Source organism: Ursus americanus, chromosome 20, assembly GCF_024610735.1.
Source record: "Ursus americanus isolate L20-20 chromosome 20, mUrsAme1.1.p, whole genome shotgun sequence".
Lineage (NCBI taxonomy): Eukaryota > Metazoa > Chordata > Mammalia > Carnivora > Ursidae > Ursus > Ursus americanus.
This window is the reverse complement of record NC_142146.1, coordinates 5,992,537-6,002,342: the sequence shown is the minus strand read 5'-3', so window position 1 is coordinate 6,002,342 and position 9,806 is coordinate 5,992,537. Positions and strand designations below refer to the sequence as shown.

The 9,806-nt window shown below is 35.0% G+C and overlaps 1 non-coding gene across 1 annotated transcript; it reads left to right on the top strand.

Annotated features, from left to right (window-relative positions):
* The first annotated feature begins 7,489 nt into the window (after nt 1-7,489).
* LOC123792883 (U6 spliceosomal RNA) lies at nt 7,490-7,592 on the top strand. The gene has a single exon (XR_015727975.1). It is a non-coding gene; the product is annotated as a U6 spliceosomal RNA (small nuclear RNA).
* The last annotated feature ends 2,214 nt before the right edge of the window (nt 7,593-9,806 follow it).

Genomic DNA, 9,806 nt, shown 5'->3' with positions numbered 1-9,806 from the left:
CTTCAAAAAGGTAAACCTTTGAAGAGGAGTCCCTGAACGAAACAACTGCCCTGCACCCACCTGTACAGTACAAATGTTCCTTGACTTGCGATGGTTTTACTTACAATGTTTCAACTTTATAATGGTGCCAAAGTGATACACATTCAGTAGAAACTATACTTTGAATTTTGTTCTTTTCCCAGGCTAGTGATATGTAATATGATTCCTCCTCATGATTCTGGGCAGTAGCAGGAAGCTTCAGCCCTCAGTCAGCTACCCTCACAAGTGTAAACCACTGATAACAACCATCTGTTTTTCACTTCCACAATATTCGATGCATTACATGAGATAGTCAATACTTTATTAGGAAATAGGATTTGTGTTAGATGATTTTGCCCAACTTCAGACTAATGTAAGTGTGTTGAGCATACTTAAGGTAGGCTGGGCCTAGCTAAAAAGTGGGATTAAGAAAGATCTTAGATATCATTAATACTAATTGAATCCCTTCCTTATTTATGTTATAGGCTGTGTACATTTTAAATTACCTTAATTTTTTTCTGTTTTTTTAAAGGTTTATTTATTCATTTTGGAGAGACAAAGAGAGCATGTGAGTGGGGGAAGGGGTAGAGGGAGAGAGAGAGAGAATCCTCAAGCAGACTCCCTGCTGAGCATGGAGCCCTACGCTGAGCTCCATCCCAGCACACTGAGGTCATAACCTGAGTGGAAATCAAGAGTTGGCTGCTTAACCAACTGAGCCACCCGAGGGCCCCTTACCTTGCTATTTTTTAAGTTTTTTAAGTAAACGTTGTAAACATTTATTTAGCTTTGTTCACATATTTATTATTTCCTTTGTTTAACAAGCCTTCTTTCATCTCAGATACATATTTTTAGATATTTCATCAATGAGTATCTTTAAATACAGAGATATATTGAGTTTTCTAAAATGTTATCATTTTGGGGTGTCTGGGTGGCTCAGTTGGTTAAGCACCTGCCTTTGGCTCAGGTCATGATCCCAGGGTCTTGGGACCAAGCCCCACATCTGGGGTTCCTTGATCAGCAGGGAGTCTGCTTCTCCGTCTCCCTCTCTGCCTGCCACCCCCCCCTGCTTGTGCACTCCCTCTCTCTCTCTCTGTCAAATAAGTAAATAAAATCTTTAAAAAAATGCTATTTTACCACAATGTGAGGTTAAATATATGTACAGATTTGCAATTTTTTTCTTTCCATATTTTGATGGTTTATCAGACGGATTTGGGCCTTCTTTTAATGTTTTTGGGAAGTCAGCTCTCAGTTTATTTATTGTTTTATGATAATCTATATTTCTCTCTGGCTACTTATAGTTTCTGTTGTTTTGGTATTGTAACTTAAATTATGATATATTGGTATAGGTATTTTTATTATTTTATTTTGGTTGATTTTTTTTAAAACATTGGGTTTAAGGGATTCTTTGGTTATCTTGAATCTGATGATTTACTTCTTTCATAAATTTGGGAAATTTTTCAGTTATTTTTTTTCCCAAATATTAACTCTTCTTCCAATTGAAGTTTTCTCCTTAGAATTTCATTTGTCAGCAAGTTCGACTCCTCCCTCATCAGCACCATTTAACTTTTTTGTTTGTATTTTTGTCAATTCTTTAACGTCTGTAGTCTGCTGCATTATCAGACATATCAGCACTCTCACTCTGTCTAATATGCTCTTTAGATTGTTCATTTTCCAATTATATATATTATATATGTATATAAATTGAAATGAAAACAAAAAATTAAAACTATACATTTATCTGTATCTATATCCATGTACATATAATTGTTAGAAGATTTATTCTTGTCTTTTACAAATACATCTGTTAATTTGATATTTATTCCTTCTTCATACATATAATGGAATCTTAAATAATCATACCAATATGATTTAAATATATTCTATCTGATAAATTCAAGATCTGTTGTTGCCATCTTAATATATCTGATCTCAGTTTTGTTTTTGTTTTTGCTTTTTTTTTAAATATCTCACCAGAAACTCTATTCATGGTGGCTTGGTTTCTTGTATATTAGATATATTTATTTATTATTACTGTTTTTGCTATTGTAAAGTCACACTTACTGAAACGTCATCTGTAAACATCTTTGGCTCCTGGGGGTGAAGTTCTAAGTTATGTTTTTCCAGAGAGTATTTTTATTTCCTTTCTCTTCACTTAGGGGCATTTAACCAATGTGGAATGACCTTAAAATGAACTTTTGTCTTTGACAGCGTTTTCATTACACAAATATTTAAATTTGTCTCTATTTTTAGCCACTCTCAAAGTAATTGTGTATGTGTATACATGTATGCATGTATATTTAATTATATTTGCTTTATTATATATTACTGTACCCTCTATTCAAAATCAAGTTTGAGATGTAGCTATCTTGTCCATCTCCTACTGTGTTATTTTTTCTTCAGTTCACTGTGGGGTTTGGCTTTAATAAATGTAGACTTACTATCAAGGTCTTGTATGAAACCCGTGTGCATTTCATGGATCTCTGGTCTTATCTCCAGTCTAACGCACAAAACCTGACTTACTTAGCTCTAGGCCATCAGAAATAATCAGATGCTCCAGAAAACGTGCCATAGTCAATACTCAATTTTGTTCTAAATTTACTTTCTTTCTCAATCTCTAGCCTCTGTGGATTGTCTTATTTCATACTACATCTTATATTTTATCCAGGGCTTTTCAAGTACTGTATTTCACAAGGATTGCTCTGGTCACCAAGACCACCATATTGCTAGAACTGAAAATCCAGTTTTGTTACTTTAAAAGTCATAGCTGTCAAAAACAGAATCTAACATATAATTTAAAAATACAGAAAAAAACCCCACCCCACAACAACTTCTATTTCTGAGTTCTACACTCTCCCTTCACACAAACATAAACTATAGTTTAAATGAGTACTTAATTATACACTGGTAACATTGCTAGAGAACTTGGCAGACATTCTACTTTTAGAAGCACTCCACACAGATTTATATATCACATTTTACATAATGAAGACTTCTTTCCCACCTCTTACTAAAGCAAAGTAATAATAATGATAATAATAAGCTTCTTAAAAGAAGGATGGGGATATATCAGGAAGGCTTAGTGAACTGAGACAAGGAACAAGTTAAGAGTGTTGCAAGTTGAAGGGTGGGTGGTAGATACACTTCAGATACAAGGTAAAAGACTTAGGATTTGTAGCCCCAATTAGATCATATTAGTGTTTAAAGCTTCCCAGATTCTCTGCATTGTTGAGGGAAAGGCACAAAAAGCTAAACATATGCCTGAACTGAACAGCATTTCCCCTGGATTGCACCCATGTGGTGTTTCACATATGGCTGTGCTCCATTTCTCAATCCAAAATAAGGTATAATTTAGACTGCTGTTTGAGTAATTGTCTGAGTACATGGGCAATATTTCTTATTTTTTCTATTGTTTGAAATTGAATAATCAGAAAAGCAGAACTACATGCTTCCAAGCCTGGTTGCTATTTGGTTTTTGTTTCTGAGAATGCTGACTTGCTCAAGAAAGCCTTGAGCCCTTTCATGAGCATGTGCTAAACTGATTAATTGTGCCTGCAAGCTTGGACATGTGGCAAGATGTCCCCTTTACAAAACTATCTGCTATGTAAAACATAGGCAACATGAAGAATATTTCCTTTGCGTTGATTATGGCAGAAGTGATTCTATGCCAGTTCTGAGTCTAGCCTTTAATAAGACTGATAGCTTCTGTTTTGTCCTCTTGGAGACCTGAGCTACCTGGAGATTGTTCCATTATTCTGCTAGAGAGATAATGCAAAGAAATCCTATGATTCCATCGATAGGGAGAGGTTCTATCTAAGATCGGCCTTGAAGGCAACAGCCATATAAATGAAGCCATCTTGGATGTTCCAGACAAACCCACCCGCCAGTTAAACAGCTGAATGACTCCAGTTGAAATCACATGAAGCAGAAAAATTGCTCATCTGAGCTCTTCTCACATTCCTAACCCACAAAAATATGTAATTAAATGAAATTGTTACTTGAAAACAATTTAATAGCAACACATAAATGAAGTACTTGTTAAGCAGAACTTACCTCCTTTGTCAAGAGTTAGAAAATATAATTATTTTGGATATGGAACTTCCCTTCACAGTTACGTTGTTCAGGAGTGAACTAGAAATTGGACATTTAGAAGTTTTGTTGTTGTTGTTGTTGACAAAGACATGATGAGAATTTTTACTTCAATAAAGTGATCAGATTTGAGGTGTGCTATCTTCAAGACTCATCTCCTCAGGTAGCCGCTGTTAAGTGGAGCTGTATAAGGGAACTAGAAAGCAAGTAAATAAAGACCATCTGCGAACTGTTTCAAAAATAACTTTTGGTATTGTTAGCTCATACGTAAAACTAACTAGAAGCAAAAAATAAGAAAGTTAATAAGGTTTTGAAGAAACTAAGTTGCCAAAGAGCATTAGCTTCATGTGATAATTCTGTTATTGTTTTGACAAGTCTTAAAACAGCTCTCCGTAGGAAGTGGGCTACAGAGGGTGCACAGGTCTCAAAGAGAACATGTACTCCTATAGCTATGTCTGATTTGCCTGGAAAATAATAAATGTGGAGAGCCTCAGGGATTTGCTGCTTTTCATCCAGAAGTTTATAGCTTGTGATCTTTCAGGAGGAGATTCTTAAAACGTCGATTAATTCAAGCTGATTATGTTGAGTCCAGTTTATACATACCAAATTGTTTGTTTAGTTGTTCTACCAATGACTGAAGGAGGGGAATGAAAATTAACAAGTTTAATTGTAGATATTTCTATTCTCCCTTTGATTCTGATAGTTTCTGCTGTATGCATACTGAGGCTTTAGTATCAGTATATCTTCCTGGTAAACTTCTTTTTTTATCATGATAGAATGTTCCATTTGGGTAATAAACCTTGTCTTAAAGTATATTTTGCTCAGTACCTTTTTTTTCTTGTTATAGTGCATGCCATATTTTTTCTATTCCTTTGTTTTCATCTTATCATGTAGACAGCATATAGTTCAGTCTTGACTTTTTTTAACTTTTAATTTTAGTTTTTTTAAGCCAGTCTGAAACTCTCTTCCTTTAATTGGAAAGTTTGGTCCCTTTATACTTAATGAGATTAAGTAAACACTTAAATTTGTGTATCTCATCTTAGTATTGATATTTTTCAGCTCCATCTGTTCTTTGTTTCTCTTTTCTTCCTAGGAAAAGAGCTAGATATGTTTATTTAAAAAAATTCTGATAAGATGAGATTTAACTATTTACTCCATCATGTCACAAACATTCTCTCATTCAACACATTTCCTCTAGTTCTATGTCAAAAACTTCAATTTATCTATCCTGACATATCTGTCAGTGGGGTGTAGCTGAGGGAAGACACTGCCACCATTAGTCATCCTCTGTCACGTTGATCTGCACTTTTGTCAACATCCTCTCCCTACATACATAAAACCAGGTGTTAATGGCATATATTGTCAAAGTGAGTGGCTCAATTTATCCAATATACTATCAGGAAATATATCATCAAATGCCATGCTTAATCAAGTGCAGCTGTATGACTAGAGTCTAGTCCTTCTGTTAAAGAAGAAAATGTAGTTAGTCTAACATAGTTTATTTCTGAGTCTTTACTCTCTTCTTCTTCAATACATCCCCCAAGGGCCATTTCATCTTTTTCCCCATAAATTCAGTTTTTCCATGAATTAACTCCTATGTATGTTACTCTCTTGGATAATTCCCTCTCATTTGTGTCCTGCTTACCATTTCCATAACCTCTACCATCATGCAGATCATTGCTCACCTGTATCACCTCACTCACATCTTCACATGCATCTCCTCTCTACTTTCCAGCCTCTACCCCACCAGCATCAGCATCACCCGGAAACAGATAGAAACACAAATTCTCAGGCACCACCCCAGAGTTAATGCAGTCTGGCAATCACCAATGATTTGGAATCACACTCAAGTATGAGAACCACTGCTATACAGATGATTTCAAATATTCCTTCCTACCAACATGTTATCTTTAACACCAATTGCCCTTTCCCACTGAAGCTGCTGATTGAACAGGAATCATACTATTCCACAGAAAATCTGGAATATTTTCTTAATCTTTATCTTAATTATTACCTATAATTTTGAAGTAAATCCAATTTTATCTTTGATTTTTTATTATTATTAACATTTTTTTTGGCAAACACTAGGCAAAATGAATTAATTAACATTCAAGTGTGTGTCCTGACACCAAAATTGACAAAAGGTGATCTAGTCTAGCAGTCTGTACACTATGATCGACAGGCGAAATCTAGACCTTCCCTTGTTTTTTTGTGAATAAAATTTTACTGCAACAGTCAAGCTTTTTTTTTTGTATTATTTAAGGGCTGCTTTTGATTTATAGTAGATTTGAGCAGTTGTAACAGAGACCATATGCCCTATAAAGCCTAAAAAGTTTTTGATCCCTAATTGACATTGTCACCAGATATTCATTCAATATATATTTATTAAACATATACTATTAATCAGGCACTGTTTCAGGCACTGAGGATTTAGAAGTGAACCAAGGACACAGACCTCTGCAATTATAGAATGTATATCATAATAAGGGAAGGTGGCTGAAAATAAACAGCATACCAGTAAATAATTAATAAGATAATTTCAGAAAGTCATTTGTGTTGTGAAGAAAACAAAGTGTATGCAACAATAGAAAGTGACTGTCCAGGAAGCAGCACCGATGGATTAGGTGTCAGGAGGCTTCTCCAAGGAGACGGCATTAAGCTAAAACCTCAATGAATGATGAAATGACAAAAAGAAACAAGATGTGCATAGTTCATGGGAAGGAAATGACCTTGATTTGTCCTAAAAACATAAAGAAGGCCAGCATGGCTAGAGAAAAGTAAGTACTGGGAAGATATGGGGCCCTGGCTAAATGTTTGCAAGAATCCTGATCAATGACAAATTGTATTCTTTCATTTCCACCGTGTCTCATAGAAGGAAGTGATATTGATTAAAGATTGCTTACTATTCTTTTTTGTGTTAATGATTTATGTTGGTTGTGCTGCAAGCATAAATGATTTTTGCATCAATGGTGAGAAAATTAGGAACTTCTGATTAAAAATTTTAAAAAAAGAGCAAGATTAATGCCCTCTTTAGATACAAGGTTGAAATATTGCTCCTTACTCATCTCTACCTTGATCAGGTTGTTTAAGGCGGCATCATTAAGTCAGACCTTAAAATTTTCCACTTCCCCAAACCTAGGGACGTGAAAAAATACAAAACAAAGCAAAACAAAACTCAAGGGCTATCAGTAATCAAGCAGTGGAAAGGGGCGATAACTTGAACATAAAGAAGAAATAAGTTTAAGAATATACACAAATCTTCTTTTATATTTTTTATGGAAAAAAGTGTTGAGTGTAGGTGTGTAGTGAGGGATGGTAGTTTGTTGGGAACAGGAAAATGTGTTAATGAAACACTAAAAATTCAAATTAAGAATCAACAACTTAGATGCTTGCTTTGGCATCACATACACTAAAATTAGAAAGATATAGAGATTAACATGCTCTGGTGCAAGGACAACATGCAAACACATGAAATGTTCCATGTTTTTTAAAATGGGCAAAGGAGATGTATAGAGATTTCTCCAAAAGTGATATACAAATGGCCAACAAGCATGTGAAAAGATACTCAACATCAGTAATCATTAGGTAATTGCAAATCAAAACTATAATGAGCAGTCATCTCATGCTTCTCGGGTGCTGTCGGCGGGAATGAGAAAAGGTGCAACCTCTTTTCTGGAAAACAGCATGGAATTTTCTGAAAAAATTAAAATAGAACTACCAAATGATCTGGCAATTCTACTTCTGTATCCAAAAAACCTGAAAGCAGGATCTAGAAGAGATATTTATACAACCAAGTTCAGAGCAGCACTGTTGACAATAGCCATGAGGTGGAAGCAATCCAAGGATCATCAATGGATAAATGGATACACAAAATGTGGTTTATACTACAGTAGAATATTATTTAGCTCAAAAAGAAAGAAAGGAAACTTTGGTACATGCTTCAATGTGGGATGAACTTAGAGGACATAATGCTAAGTGAAATAAGTCAGCCACTAAAAGATAAATACTGCATGATTCCACTTATATAAGGTATTTGGAGTAGTCAAATTCAGAGACAGAAAGTAGAATAGTTGTAGTCAGGGGTTGGTGAGAGGGGAGAAGAGGAGTTATTGTCTAATAATTATAAAGTATTGATTTTGCAGAACGAAAGGGTTTATGGGGATGGATTGCAGTGATGGTTACACAATAATGTGAATGTATTTAACTGCACTAAACTATAAATCTATAAATAGTTGAGATGTCAATATTATGTTATGTGTATTTTACCTAAATAGATGTTTTAAAAGCTATCAATAACTTGTAGGGGAAAAAAAGAAGAAGACAGGTGTCAACAGATTAGAACAGAGCTTGGGATATTGTAGATCAGAGTAGGTATTGTTGGCTTGTTAATATCACATGAAAATGTCATGCGGATATAAAGGACTGAAAAAACTGATTTAAAATGATTTCCCTGACTTTTAAGAAAGGGCCAATGTGAAGTGATTGTACACATATTCTTGTTTTCTCCTTTTCATATATGTTGAGAACCAGAAGCTAGAAATTAGCAAAAGGTGACCATAGCCGTTTATGATTTGACTCTGTTTTATAGTTTCAATTTTTTTTTAAAGATTTTATTTATTTATTCAACAGAGATAGAGACAGCCAGCGAGAGAGGGAACACAAGCAGGGGGAGTGGGAGAGGAAGAAGCAGGCTCATAGCGGAGGAGCCTGACGTGGGGCTCGAACCCAGAACGCCAGGATCACGCCCTGAGCCGAAGGCAGACGCTCAACCGCCGTGCCACCCAGGTGCCCCTATAGTTTCAATTTAAGTTCATGTTTATACTTATTTGAAACAGTATTATCAGTATCACTTTAAAGATTAACAAACTGAGGGTGAAGAGACTGAAAAACTATTAAGTGGTAGGCATTTCCAGTGGAGTTGAATAATTTCCTATTCTTATCAGGGTCTAAAACTTGAGTACTTGGTACTGCAACACCGTGTTTCTTTTCTGAAACTTAGAACCCAATTTCTCTGTGCATCTACATGGACTTTGGAAATGCAGAGAATAAAAAAATGCCAATTTGCAGGAAGCAGCTATTTATAAACTCTTAAACCATCTCCTTTCCACATGGCCCACTCAGAGAGTTTGTTCCTTACTGTTTTCCTCAGCATTGGCCATAATCACAGACTTCATAAATGGCTATGCTATTGGAGACAAAGCCCTGCCTTGGGTTACAAGAAGATGGGAATTCATTACCTGGTTCTGCTATATGCCAAGTACATTAGTGTAGGCAAGACTCAATCACTGCAATTAAGTTTCCTCATCTGTAAAATGATTTCATGTACCTCATAATGTTGTTGTAACAGTTTAGGGAAAAAAACGTGTGCAAGCACTTTAAACAATAAAATTGCATATTAAGTGCAGGCTATAATTGTCACATAGGTCCCTGTAAATCCAGAAGGAAAGATCTTAACCAAGAGTTAAAGATTACAAAGAAAACCTTTTAAAAATCCTAAAAATAAGATCTTTCAATGCAACATCTATTACAGTAAAACACTCAGATTAAAATATGAGAATATTCCTTTGATAACTTGTTTTGAGAATGGTAGGGAAATAGGAGAGCTTTTTTGTGCTAGAATATTCAATGTTTTAGGTCTTAGTTTCTTATCAAGGAAATATATTTTCTTTATTTTATGCATAAGAAATTATAATTTCGAATCA